This window comes from Rana temporaria, chromosome 6 (genome assembly GCF_905171775.1).
Source record: "Rana temporaria chromosome 6, aRanTem1.1, whole genome shotgun sequence".
Taxonomy (NCBI): domain Eukaryota; kingdom Metazoa; phylum Chordata; class Amphibia; order Anura; family Ranidae; genus Rana; species Rana temporaria.
This window is the reverse complement of record NC_053494.1, coordinates 127,540,399-127,555,454: the sequence shown is the minus strand read 5'-3', so window position 1 is coordinate 127,555,454 and position 15,056 is coordinate 127,540,399.

Below are 15,056 nucleotides of genomic sequence, written 5' to 3'. Positions count from 1 at the left end.
CCAATACCTTAAGTTCCTGCTTAGTAAGTTCTACTCCACTGATATTGATGACCCCTTCTCCTACTATTCTCATTTTCTTCTGTTTCTTGCTTCCCGCCCTGCACCCTCTCCTCGGTCTTCGTTTCTTCCAGACCGATTGTCTTGGAACCGTCCTGGTGATCTTGTTCTCCTCCTGTTCTTGTCCCGATTCCATTGTGGATCCTGATACTTCGGGCCATGATTCTTCATTTCCAATGGTCTGTATTCTGGGCTTAGATGCCTCGGCCTCTGTACCCCATATTCTTGATAACGCCTCGGGGATTCTTGACGTCTCTGTTCTAAAAAATGTCTCGGTGAGCCATTTCTAAAATCTCTTCCATGTGGACCGTACTGGTTAAAAGTCCTAGTGGTATCCTGATGTCTCGGGGTTCTCCCTCCCCTGCCATCATCACCTCTCAAATGATTATAATGGTTATATACTGGGACATTGTACACATTGTCATAGTCTCTCCTGACTTCTGGCTGACCATAATAATCGTCCCGCCTTTGATTTTCATAATTACTATTTACATTTTGATACGTCTGATTTCTCCACGGTGGAGTCCGGGATCTTCCCCTATTTTGGAAAAAAGGTGGGGGAGGGGCATTATGGGGGTTTTGATTAGGCCGGTTGTTTTTCCAAAATGGTTTCCATCCATTTTTTCTTGGTTTTTGGTTAGGGGTATTTCTCCCTTGTTGGGCCACACCAATATCCCCATTTTGCGTTGTTACTCCCATATTAATAGTAGTTTGTTCCAATTCAGGTGTACTTCTATTTGAATTAGTCCCAGTTTCTTCTATTTTGTTTTGCCATTTATACACTAAATCATCCTCATAGTCCTTCATGTCACGCTGATATTTTCTCTTTTTTCTGGCAACAGTCTCCTTGTCTTTTTGTTCCATATCACGCTGCAATTGTTTGGATAAAGCTACAAACTCTGGTAGTTCCTTACTACCTTCCAAATTATTTTTTAATTCTAATATTGTCCGATCCATTGCTCTAATTTTCCGTTGTTTTCTCTTAATCAAAAATTTCAATAATTCCAGGCCCTTATCATTAAAAAACTGAAACCACTCATCTGTGGATTCTTTATCCATTAGGCCATCATTTATGGGTACATCCCATCGCAATCTCCTTGGTATTAATCTATCCTTGATGTATTTCTCATGGGTGGCTATGTCCCACCATGCATTAATCTTCTTCTCCATTAGGTGTCCCATTTTCCTAAAAGTACTTTCCACACTTCCTGTTGTGGTTTCTTCCGTTTTTTCAAAAATATTTTCTAAATTAAATTCCCTATTCTCTAAAAATGAGAAGACCTCCATGGTATGCTGCACAAGTAAAATAGATCTAAGCAGAATATGTAAAAGGGGGGAACTAATGCGCAAAACCAATCTACCCAGGGCAACTAAGTAAAATACAATAAAATATTAATAAGTCTATAAAGGCAGCAGCCACTACTAAAACAGTGATCACGCACCAACAAGTATATGTAAAACAGAGAGTGTAATGGCGCTTGCCAAAGGGAAACTATAATAAGATAAAATATATTACACACACAACAACGTATAAAAACGTATAAGTAATGATCAGTAGTGTTCAATCAAACTGTGTTCCACTCCTAATTTCCTTGAAGACCCTTCATGACATCCATAATTCAGGTGTAAAGGGTAGGAGTAGTGGATATAATCGATAGAATGGATTTACAATGATACTATGGAGATCATTGATTACAGTGAATATACCAATATAATGTAAACAAAGGTTTCCAGTGTTACCACCACAATAAAGTGCTCAAGTGTTAACGTGAATACAAAAACCCCAATTGGGAAGTATTTTGTATATCAATAGTTGTAGCAGATAAACCAATGTGCACAAAGATAAAAAGTGCAAAGTGAATAAATATTGATATAAATAGATTCCATAAAAAATATATAAATAAAATTATATATATGGAAAAATATATATGAAAAAAAATATATATATAACAAGTCCAGTTGATATAGTGTTCAAGTTGACTTCCAAAATTTCATAAAAAAAAAAAATGTTCAAACGTTGTGTTTCCAAACGTGCAGATAAATGAAAAAATTAAATACAGTGAAAAAGAATAAAGATATTCAAAGTGCATAAATTTCAAAAGTTTTCCCAGCAGTGAAAAAGTTGTTCAAACCAATGCTCCAATTCACCACACAATCCTCCAGGGTGACTGTGCAGATAGGACAGATAATGCTAGCCTCTCACCTCAATTGAGATCATACAAGCCTGTTGGATAGGGGATGACACCCAGCAGCACACACTCTGCATACAGGACGGCTCAGATGACTCCGGTCCTCCACCTCCAAATTCCTCCAGACACTCTCAAGGGAAGCAAAAAGCGGGCTCCATAGTGCAGTAAATCATTGGTGATTTTAATAAAAATATAATAACACTCACAATTATAACGGCTGTGAACAGCATGCAGGTAACTCCACAGTATTATTTACAGATGGTCAGCAGATCTCCGCTCTCGGCCGCGAGCGGAGATGACGTCACCAACGACACTCCTCCTTCACCTGACGCGTTGCGTAGCAGAACAACGCTACTTAATCATAGGTATGGAAGTGCCGTGGGTGAGCGGTGACTTTTATACAGCTGCGGAGGCGCGCTTCTCAGCGCCTTTAAAAAAAACACACAATACATCGGCATAATGGCCTGAGCCTAATCCAAAGTGTTGTAACATCCATTTAAAAAAATATTATTATTGAAATAACAATTATAAATAAAAAATCTATGTGATCTCCCTCTAGTGGATAAAAGACATAAATTGTTCATCCTCAAAGGATATTCAAATGAACTATCCGATGCTTAGGGCTCCCTCAAGTGGTTAGTGGGAAAAGAGCAAGGAAAAAATACATGAGGGTAAGGCACTTCATTCATTATTGACCAGTGTCAAAAATTCCTCTAATTCCAATTATAAAAAGCTCCTTGCACATGTGGCCCTTATCCATGATGGATTAATCTAAGCAAAATGGTAAATAATGAACAGGGGACATGATAATAATAGTAACGACCGAAAAAACATTCTTAATAATGGGAGAATTAAAATAGAATTAATAATGACGCACAACTCCAATAATAATTAAAAGCACGAATAAAATCTTGATATCTAAAAATTGGAAATAAAACAGTTAAGATCAAATTCTATGTTATGGCCATTGGGGGATAAAGTGCATAATTCATGAATCCAGCGGGATTCAGCCTGGCTAATTTTCTGCACCCTATTGTCCCCCCTCCAGTGGGGTTTGTATTTTTCAATACCCCATATTTTCAACGAAGAGGGATCTTTATTGTGATAACGCTCATAGTGGCGGGATAAACTATGCTTTGGGAATCCGTTTAATATATTTTGTGTATGTTCCCGTAGTCTTTTCCATAGGGGTCTTTTTGTTCTTCCCACATATTGGATTTGGCATGGGCACTCTAGAAGGTACACCACTCCTTCAGTTCTACAGGAAATGAAGTCTTTAATCTTGTATTCTTTCCCTGTGAAACTTGATTTGAATTTTTCTTTTTTCTTTTTACTTTCTTTAGTGCGTTTACAAGTGAAGCAAGTTTTGCAAGGATAAAAACCTTTTTCATTAAAAAATGAAAAACTTTTCTTTTCAGGGGGGTCCAAAACATTCTTTGCAATCAGATCTCTTAAGGTTGGGGCCCTCCTATAGGTGAATAGAGGTCTCTCAGGGAGTATAGTTGTTAGATGGCGATCCCCCTTCACAATGTGCCAATACTTCCTGCAAATGGTCTCTACCTGCTTATGTTGGACACTATAGTTCATTATTAGGGGTACCCCTCCGGCAAAGGTATTGGTTCTGGTAGAGTCCTGGATGAGAGAATTCCGATCCAACGCCATCACATCTTGTATTTTTTTGTTAATAAAGTCCTGTTGGTAACCTTTCTCTACAAACCTTTTCCCAATAAAATCAGCCTGTTTTAAAAAAGTATCATCTTTGGTGCAGTTTCTCCTCAATCTTAAAAGCTGCCCTTTTGGTATGTTTTCCAACCAGGGCGAATGGTGGCAGCTATCTAGAGGTAGATAGCTGTTTCGATCAACGGTTTTAAAATGGGTCTGCGTTATTAATTTTGTTCCTTCTTTCATGATTTCTAAATCTAGGAAATTAATCTTTTCTTCACTGATTTCCCAGGAGAGTACAATATTTTTGTCATTAGTATTAAGATAAAAGCCAAAATCTACCAACTTTTCCCTGTCTCCAGACCAAATGATTAAAATATCGTCAATAAAACGTTTGTATAGGAGTAGTTCTTTGGGTTTTCTATTGTATAGGACCTCTTCCTCCCACTCTGCCATATACAAATTTGCCACACTGGGTGCGTACTTGGCACCCATGGCAATACCACATATTTGTTTAAAATAATCATTTTGGTACCAAAAATAATTGTGGTCTAAGCTATATTCCAAGCAGTGTGTAATGAACCTCTTTTGTGTATCTTTGAGGTCACTCAGACCATTTAGTCCCCAACTAGTTGCCCGTACAGCTTCCTTATGGTCTATGATGGTGTATAGGGATGAGACGTCGGCAGTGGCCATATAAAACGAGTCACCTTCCAATACAAGAGTGTCCAACAGTTGTATCAAATGTTTTGTATCGCGTAAATATGACTCGGTCTTCTTCACTAGAGGTTGGAGGAACCAGTCAATGTATTCTCCAATTCTAGCTCCTACGGAATTAATTCCGTTGACGATCGGTCTTCCTGGAGGATTTTCCCTAGATTTGTGAACTTTTGGTAGGGTGTATATGACTGGAATCCTACACCCCACTGGTTGTAGATATTTGCCTTCTTTTTTGGTTAATAATCCTTTACTAATTCCTCTTTTTACCAAGCTGGCCAAATCATCTTTATACCGGACTATGGGGTTACCCGGGAGTTTGAGGTAGGTGGTGCCATCGTTTAACTGTCGTTCAATTTCTTTTTGATACGCTACTTTAGATTGAATAACGATGGCCCCCCCCCTTATCAGCTTGTCTTACCACCACATCCTTTCTTTCTTCTAATTTCCGGATTCCATTCTTTATATCTCCTGGATCATACATCTTCTTTATCTTTAAATCATGTAGATCTTTTAGGACCAATCTCCTAAAGGCTTCAATGTGACCTTCGTTACTCACTGGCGGATTGAAGACCGATTTATTTCTCAAGTTGCTGTGTAGTACATCATTTGTTGTAGTGATATTTCTCGTACAAACTTCCCCTGGTTTATTCAACATGTACTTTTTTATGTGTAGGCTTCTGGCAAACTTGTTGATATCTACATAAGCATCAAATTTATTGAAATTTTTCTTTGGTGCGAATTTTAGTCCTTTATCCAATACCTTAAGTTCCTGCTTAGTAAGTTCTACTCCACTGATATTGATGACCCCTTCTCCTACTATTCTCATTTTCTTCTGTTTCTTGCTTCCCGCCCTGCACCCTCTCCTCGGTCTTCGTTTCTTCCAGACCGATTGTCTTGGAACCGTCCTGGTGATCTTGTTCTCCTCCTGTTCTTGTCCCGATTCCATTGTGGATCCTGATACTTCGGGCCATGATTCTTCATTTCCAATGGTCTGTATTCTGGGCTTAGATGCCTCGGCCTCTGTACCCCATATTCTTGATAACGCCTCGGGGATTCTTGACGTCTCTGTTCTAAAAAATGTCTCGGTGAGCCATTTCTAAAATCTCTTCCATGTGGACCGTACTGGTTAAAAGTCCTAGTGGTATCCTGATGTCTCGGGGTTCTCCCTCCCCTGCCATCATCACCTCTCAAATGATTATAATGGTTATATACTGGGACATTGTACACATTGTCATAGTCTCTCCTGACTTCTGGCTGACCATAATAATCGTCCCGCCTTTGATTTTCATAATTACTATTTACATTTTGATACGTCTGATTTCTCCACGGTGGAGTCCGGGATCTTCCCCTATTTTGGAAAAAAGGTGGGGGAGGGGCATTATGGGGGTTTTGATTAGGCCGGTTGTTTTTCCAAAATGGTTTCCATCCATTTTTTCTTGGTTTTTGGTTAGGGGTATTTCTCCCTTGTTGGGCCACACCAATATCCCCATTTTGCGTTGTTACTCCCATATTAATAGTAGTTTGTTCCAATTCAGGTGTACTTCTATTTGAATTAGTCCCAGTTTCTTCTATTTTGTTTTGCCATTTATACACTAAATCATCCTCATAGTCCTTCATGTCACGCTGATATTTTCTCTTTTTTCTGGCAACAGTCTCCTTGTCTTTTTGTTCCATATCACGCTGCAATTGTTTGGATAAAGCTACAAACTCTGGTAGTTCCTTACTACCTTCCAAATTATTTTTTAATTCTAATATTGTCCGATCCATTGCTCTAATTTTCCGTTGTTTTCTCTTAATCAAAAATTTCAATAATTCCAGGCCCTTATCATTAAAAAACTGAAACCACTCATCTGTGGATTCTTTATCCATTAGGCCATCATTTATGGGTACATCCCATCGCAATCTCCTTGGTATTAATCTATCCTTGATGTATTTCTCATGGGTGGCTATGTCCCACCATGCATTAATCTTCTTCTCCATTAGGTGTCCCATTTTCCTAAAAGTACTTTCCACACTTCCTGTTGTGGTTTCTTCCGTTTTTTCAAAAATATTTTCTAAATTAAATTCCCTATTCTCTAAAAATGAGAAGACCTCCATGGTATGCTGCACAAGTAAAATAGATCTAAGCAGAATATGTAAAAGGGGGGAACTAATGCGCAAAACCAATCTACCCAGGGCAACTAAGTAAAATACAATAAAATATTAATAAGTCTATAAAGGCAGCAGCCACTACTAAAACAGTGATCACGCACCAACAAGTATATGTAAAACAGAGAGTGTAATGGCGCTTGCCAAAGGGAAACTATAATAAGATAAAATATATTACACACACAACAACGTATAAAAACGTATAAGTAATGATCAGTAGTGTTCAATCAAACTGTGTTCCACTCCTAATTTCCTTGAAGACCCTTCATGACATCCATAATTCAGGTGTAAAGGGTAGGAGTAGTGGATATAATCGATAGAATGGATTTACAATGATACTATGGAGATCATTGATTACAGTGAATATACCAATATAATGTAAACAAAGGTTTCCAGTGTTACCACCACAATAAAGTGCTCAAGTGTTAACGTGAATACAAAAACCCCAATTGGGAAGTATTTTGTATATCAATAGTTGTAGCAGATAAACCAATGTGCACAAAGATAAAAAGTGCAAAGTGAATAAATATTGATATAAATAGATTCCATAAAAAATATATAAATAAAATTATATATATGGAAAAATATATATGAAAAAAAATATATATATAACAAGTCCAGTTGATATAGTGTTCAAGTTGACTTCCAAAATTTCATAAAAAAAAAAAAAATGTTCAAACGTTGTGTTTCCAAACGTGCAGATAAATGAAAAAATTAAATACAGTGAAAAAGAATAAAGATATTCAAAGTGCATAAATTTCAAAAGTTTTCCCAGCAGTGAAAAAGTTGTTCAAACCAATGCTCCAATTCACCACACAATCCTCCAGGGTGACTGTGCAGATAGGACAGATAATGCTAGCCTCTCACCTCAATTGAGATCATACAAGCCTGTTGGATAGGGGATGACACCCAGCAGCACACACTCTGCATACAGGACGGCTCAGATGACTCCGGTCCTCCACCTCCAAATTCCTCCAGACACTCTCAAGGGAAGCAAAAAGCGGGCTCCATAGTGCAGTAAATCATTGGTGATTTTAATAAAAATATAATAACACTCACAATTATAACGGCTGTGAACAGCATGCAGGTAACTCCACAGTATTATTTACAGATGGTCAGCAGATCTCCGCTCTCGGCCGCGAGCGGAGATGACGTCACCAACGACACTCCTCCTTCACCTGACGCGTTGCGTAGCAGAACAACGCTACTTAATCATAGGTATGGAAGTGCCGTGGGTGAGCGGTGACTTTTATACAGCTGCGGAGGCGCGCTTCTCAGCGCCTTTAAAAAAAACACACAATACATCGGCATAATGGCCTGAGCCTAATCCAAAGTGTTGTAACATCCATTTAAAAAAATATTATTATTGAAATAACAATTATAAATAAAAAATCTATGTGATCTCCCTCTAGTGGATAAAAGACATAAATTGTTCATCCTCAAAGGATATTCAAATGAACTATCCGATGCTTAGGGCTCCCTCAAGTGGTTAGTGGGAAAAGAGCAAGGAAAAAATACATGAGGGTAAGGCACTTCATTCATTATTGACCAGTGTCAAAAATTCCTCTAATTCCAATTATAAAAAGCTCCTTGCACATGTGGCCCTTATCCATGATGGATTAATCTAAGCAAAATGGTAAATAATGAACAGGGGACATGATAATAATAGTAACGACCGAAAAAACATTCTTAATAATGGGAGAATTAAAATAGAATTAATAATGACGCACAACTCCAATAATAATTAAAAGCACGAATAAAATCTTGATATCTAAAAATTGGAAATAAAACAGTTAAGATCAAATTCTATGTTATGGCCATTGGGGGATAAAGTGCATAATTCATGAATCCAGCGGGATTCAGCCTGGCTAATTTTCTGCACCCTATTGTCCCCCCTCCAGTGGGGTTTGTATTTTTCAATACCCCATATTTTCAACGAAGAGGGATCTTTATTGTGATAACGCTCATAGTGGCGGGATAAACTATGCTTTGGGAATCCGTTTAATATATTTTGTGTATGTTCCCGTAGTCTTTTCCATAGGGGTCTTTTTGTTCTTCCCACATATTGGATTTGGCATGGGCACTCTAGAAGGTACACCACTCCTTCAGTTCTACAGGAAATGAAGTCTTTAATCTTGTATTCTTTCCCTGTGAAACTTGATTTGAATTTTTCTTTTTTCTTTTTACTTTCTTTAGTGCGTTTACAAGTGAAGCAAGTTTTGCAAGGATAAAAACCTTTTTCATTAAAAAATGAAAAACTTTTCTTTTCAGGGGGGTCCAAAACATTCTTTGCAATCAGATCTCTTAAGGTTGGGGCCCTCCTATAGGTGAATAGAGGTCTCTCAGGGAGTATAGTTGTTAGATGGCGATCCCCCTTCACAATGTGCCAATACTTCCTGCAAATGGTCTCTACCTGCTTATGTTGGACACTATAGTTCATTATTAGGGGTACCCCTCCGGCAAAGGTATTGGTTCTGGTAGAGTCCTGGATGAGAGAATTCCGATCCAACGCCATCACATCTTGTATTTTTTTGTTAATAAAGTCCTGTTGGTAACCTTTCTCTACAAACCTTTTCCCAATAAAATCAGCCTGTTTTAAAAAAGTATCATCTTTGGTGCAGTTTCTCCTCAATCTTAAAAGCTGCCCTTTTGGTATGTTTTCCAACCAGGGCGAATGGTGGCAGCTATCTAGAGGTAGATAGCTGTTTCGATCAACGGTTTTAAAATGGGTCTGCGTTATTAATTTTGTTCCTTCTTTCATGATTTCTAAATCTAGGAAATTAATCTTTTCTTCACTGATTTCCCAGGAGAGTACAATATTTTTGTCATTAGTATTAAGATAAAAGCCAAAATCTACCAACTTTTCCCTGTCTCCAGACCAAATGATTAAAATATCGTCAATAAAACGTTTGTATAGGAGTAGTTCTTTGGGTTTTCTATTGTATAGGACCTCTTCCTCCCACTCTGCCATATACAAATTTGCCACACTGGGTGCGTACTTGGCACCCATGGCAATACCACATATTTGTTTAAAATAATCATTTTGGTACCAAAAATAATTGTGGTCTAAGCTATATTCCAAGCAGTGTGTAATGAACCTCTTTTGTGTATCTTTGAGGTCACTCAGACCATTTAGTCCCCAACTAGTTGCCCGTACAGCTTCCTTATGGTCTATGATGGTGTATAGGGATGAGACGTCGGCAGTGGCCATATAAAACGAGTCACCTTCCAATACAAGAGTGTCCAACAGTTGTATCAAATGTTTTGTATCGCGTAAATATGACTCGGTCTTCTTCACTAGAGGTTGGAGGAACCAGTCAATGTATTCTCCAATTCTAGCTCCTACGGAATTAATTCCGTTGACGATCGGTCTTCCTGGAGGATTTTCCCTAGATTTGTGAACTTTTGGTAGGGTGTATATGACTGGAATCCTACACCCCACTGGTTGTAGATATTTGCCTTCTTTTTTGGTTAATAATCCTTTACTAATTCCTCTTTTTACCAAGCTGGCCAAATCATCTTTATACCGGACTATGGGGTTACCCGGGAGTTTGAGGTAGGTGGTGCCATCGTTTAACTGTCGTTCAATTTCTTTTTGATACGCTACTTTAGATTGAATAACGATGGCCCCCCCCTTATCAGCTTGTCTTACCACCACATCCTTTCTTTCTTCTAATTTCCGGATTCCATTCTTTATATCTCCTGGATCATACATCTTCTTTATCTTTAAATCATGTAGATCTTTTAGGACCAATCTCCTAAAGGCTTCAATGTGACCTTCGTTACTCACTGGCGGATTGAAGACCGATTTATTTCTCAAGTTGCTGTGTAGTACATCATTTGTTGTAGTGATATTTCTCGTACAAACTTCCCCTGGTTTATTCAACATGTACTTTTTTATGTGTAGGCTTCTGGCAAACTTGTTGATATCTACATAAGCATCAAATTTATTGAAATTTTTCTTTGGTGCGAATTTTAGTCCTTTATCCAATACCTTAAGTTCCTGCTTAGTAAGTTCTACTCCACTGATATTGATGACCCCTTCTCCTACTATTCTCATTTTCTTCTGTTTCTTGCTTCCCGCCCTGCACCCTCTCCTCGGTCTTCGTTTCTTCCAGACCGATTGTCTTGGAACCGTCCTGGTGATCTTGTTCTCCTCCTGTTCTTGTCCCGATTCCATTGTGGATCCTGATACTTCGGGCCATGATTCTTCATTTCCAATGGTCTGTATTCTGGGCTTAGATGCCTCGGCCTCTGTACCCCATATTCTTGATAACGCCTCGGGGATTCTTGACGTCTCTGTTCTAAAAAATGTCTCGGTGAGCCATTTCTAAAATCTCTTCCATGTGGACCGTACTGGTTAAAAGTCCTAGTGGTATCCTGATGTCTCGGGGTTCAAATCAAGTTTCACAGGGAAAGAATACAAGATTAAAGACTTCATTTCCTGTAGAACTGAAGGAGTGGTGTACCTTCTAGAGTGCCCATGCCAAATCCAATATGTGGGAAGAACAAAAAGACCCCTATGGAAAAGACTACGGGAACATACACAAAATATATTAAACGGATTCCCAAAGCATAGTTTATCCCGCCACTATGAGCGTTATCACAATAAAGATCCCTCTTCGTTGAAAATATGGGGTATTGAAAAATACAAACCCCACTGGAGGGGGGACAATAGGGTGCAGAAAATTAGCCAGGCTGAATCCCGCTGGATTCATGAATTATGCACTTTATCCCCCAATGGCCATAACATAGAATTTGATCTTAACTGTTTTATTTCCAATTTTTAGATATCAAGATTTTATTCGTGCTTTTAATTATTATTGGAGTTGTGCGTCATTATTAATTCTATTTTAATTCTCCCATTATTAAGAATGTTTTTTCGGTCGTTACTATTATTATCATGTCCCCTGTTCATTATTTACCATTTTGCTTAGATTAATCCATCATGGATAAGGGCCACATGTGCAAGGAGCTTTTTATAATTGGAATTAGAGGAATTTTTGACACTGGTCAATAATGAATGAAGTGCCTTACCCTCATGTATTTTTTCCTTGCTCTTTTCCCACTAACCACTTGAGGGAGCCCTAAGCATCGGATAGTTCATTTGAATATCCTTTGAGGATGAACAATTTATGTCTTTTATCCACTAGAGGGAGATCACATAGATTTTTTATTTATAATTGTTATTTCAATAATAATATTTTTTTAAATGGATGTTACAACACTTTGGATTAGGCTCAGGCCATTATGCCGATGTATTGTGTGTTTTTTTTAAAGGCGCTGAGAAGCGCGCCTCCGCAGCTGTATAAAAGTCACCGCTCACCCACGGCACTTCCATACCTATGATTAAGTAGCGTTGTTCTGCTACGCAACGCGTCAGGTGAAGGAGGAGTGTCGTTGGTGACGTCATCTCCGCTCGCGGCCGAGAGCGGAGATCTGCTGACCATCTGTAAATAATACTGTGGAGTTACCTGCATGCTGTTCACAGCCGTTATAATTGTGAGTGTTATTATATTTTTATTAAAATCACCAATGATTTACTGCACTATGGAGCCCGCTTTTTGCTTCCCTTGAGAGTGTCTGGAGGAATTTGGAGGTGGAGGACCGGAGTCATCTGAGCCGTCCTGTATGCAGAGTGTGTGCTGCTGGGTGTCATCCCCTATCCAACAGGCTTGTATGATCTCAATTGAGGTGAGAGGCTAGCATTATCTGTCCTATCTGCACAGTCACCCTGGAGGATTGTGTGGTGAATTGGAGCATTGGTTTGAACAACTTTTTCACTGCTGGGAAAACTTTTGAAATTTATGCACTTTGAATATCTTTATTCTTTTTCACTGTATTTAATTTTTTCATTTATCTGCACGTTTGGAAACACAACGTTTGAACATTTTTTTTTTATGAAATTTTGGAAGTCAACTTGAACACTATATCAACTGGACTTGTTATATATATATTTTTTTTCATATATATTTTTCCATATATATAATTTTATTTATATATTTTTTATGGAATCTATTTATATCAATATTTATTCACTTTGCACTTTTTATCTTTGTGCACATTGGTTTATCTGCTACAACTATTGATATACAAAATACTTCCCAATTGGGGTTTTTGTATTCACGTTAACACTTGAGCACTTTATTGTGGTGGTAACACTGGAAACCTTTGTTTACATTATATTGGTATATTCACTGTAATCAATGATCTCCATAGTATCATTGTAAATCCATTCTATCGATTATATCCACTACTCCTACCCTTTACACCTGAATTATGGATGTCATGAAGGGTCTTCAAGGAAATTAGGAGTGGAACACAGTTTGATTGAACACTACTGATCATTACTTATACGTTTTTATACGTTGTTGTGTGTGTAATATATTTTATCTTATTATAGTTTCCCTTTGGCAAGCGCCATTACACTCTCTGTTTTACAAGTGACTGATGCTGTGTTCAAATAACTCATCTGACTCCTCCATGGGAGTCTGGGGCTATGGCAGGAATAGATGTGGACAAGGAGGCAGATTTAGTCACTCTGGCAGCTGCAGTGGACTGCACACTAACCTCTGCTTGGGTGACAGAGGATCTCCTCTGCATGCTATGGCTGGATAGCACAGGCAATATCACTAAACAGAGAAAATTATGCCCTGCATGGACACATACGCTGCTGGACCCTTGTTGGCCTCCCAGACATGATGGGGGGTGCTCATTAACCAAATCTAATAAAGATGTGGAAATATGTACGTGGATGCACTTGAATCAATGGAAAGTGGTGTTTGGTGCACTTTAACCTGAGCACTCACTACACAGACACACTTCACTGATACACTACATTATACTGCAGAACAACTGCACTTATGCACTGCAATATACTGCATTAAACATGCCAGGGTCTCCAAATCAAACCTATTAAAAAATGGTTCAGTTATTTTGCCCTCTCCACATTTCCCTTGGTCCCTCCATCTGTAATGGCCTATACTTCTTCTGTCACTCAAGACCATTCTCACTTTGTTTTGCTGGAGTTTCCACTCCAATGTTTTTCTATATTTCTCCTTAGCCTCTCTAATCTTCATCCTCAGGCCCATCTGAATCTTTTTTATCTTGTGACACATTCATTTTGTCTTGCTATGGCAACAAATGCCTTTGGTCTTCCTCTGCATCAGCATGCTGCAGGCTGCTTATACAACCATCTCTAATTGTGTTGCTTTTTGCTTGGTAAGAGGCTGCAATTAGTGCTGGTGGGGAATTTTTAAGGCTGATTATCATCTTTGCCCATGGTAAACATATGGCATGATTTGCAATGGTGGTGGAACCCTCCTACACATAAATACACAAATACTGCATTTATTTGGAAATATACATATAGGTGGTGGAATGACACTAGTCAGGAGTTATGCTTCTTGATTTAGTTTGTGATATATGGTGGTTCTTGGTGTGTGAGTGTAAAATAGTGATGTTACCTTCTGAATTTTGGGAATTACATTTTGATTTCTGATGTTGGTACACATATCACATTGTGTGGGGGACAATTATGATCATTTGGAAATACTAAACAACACACAAAATGGTGACTCATTTAAAACTTGCATCAGCAATGGTATTGTTTGTGGTTTGTGAAGACACCTGTGGGAGTTTCTGATTTGATTTTTGTGAAAAATATATTTTAACAAAACATGAAAACATTACAAATTACTAAAATTCTTAAAAAAATAAAACCATGAAGAAGAAGAAGCAACACAAAAACCCAGCAAGCACAATTTATTTTATAGAAATAAACAGTTCATCTCAAAATTAAAATGTATTTTCTTGTAGAAGTAACAACTGTACAATTATGTACAATGGTTGAAACTTGCATTTGGCTATATAACGCTCATTTTCACATTCGCAAACGCATGTTTGCCAAGTGCGAATTTGGGAATTTACTATAGCGCCCCCCGGAAAAACGGAATGGGAGTTAAATTGTGACTATTTTGCATAACTGAGCATGCGCACTTGTGCTGGTACATAGTCGTAGAAAGAGGGGGAATTTATCTCTTCTCAAACTTTTACTGATATTTCAATTTATACGTAATTTTTTCAGCAGTTTAAACACAGATTATCTTCAAACAATATACCACATATTTAAGTATCATTTAGGCTATCATATCATGCTCTAAACATTGTTTCCATGTGCAATTCCAATGTTTTTCGAGCATGATTACTGATTTAGACAGTCTCTGTTGTCTGTGACCTATAGTAAATTAGTAAATTCGATTTTTTTCTCCCGGGAGCTAT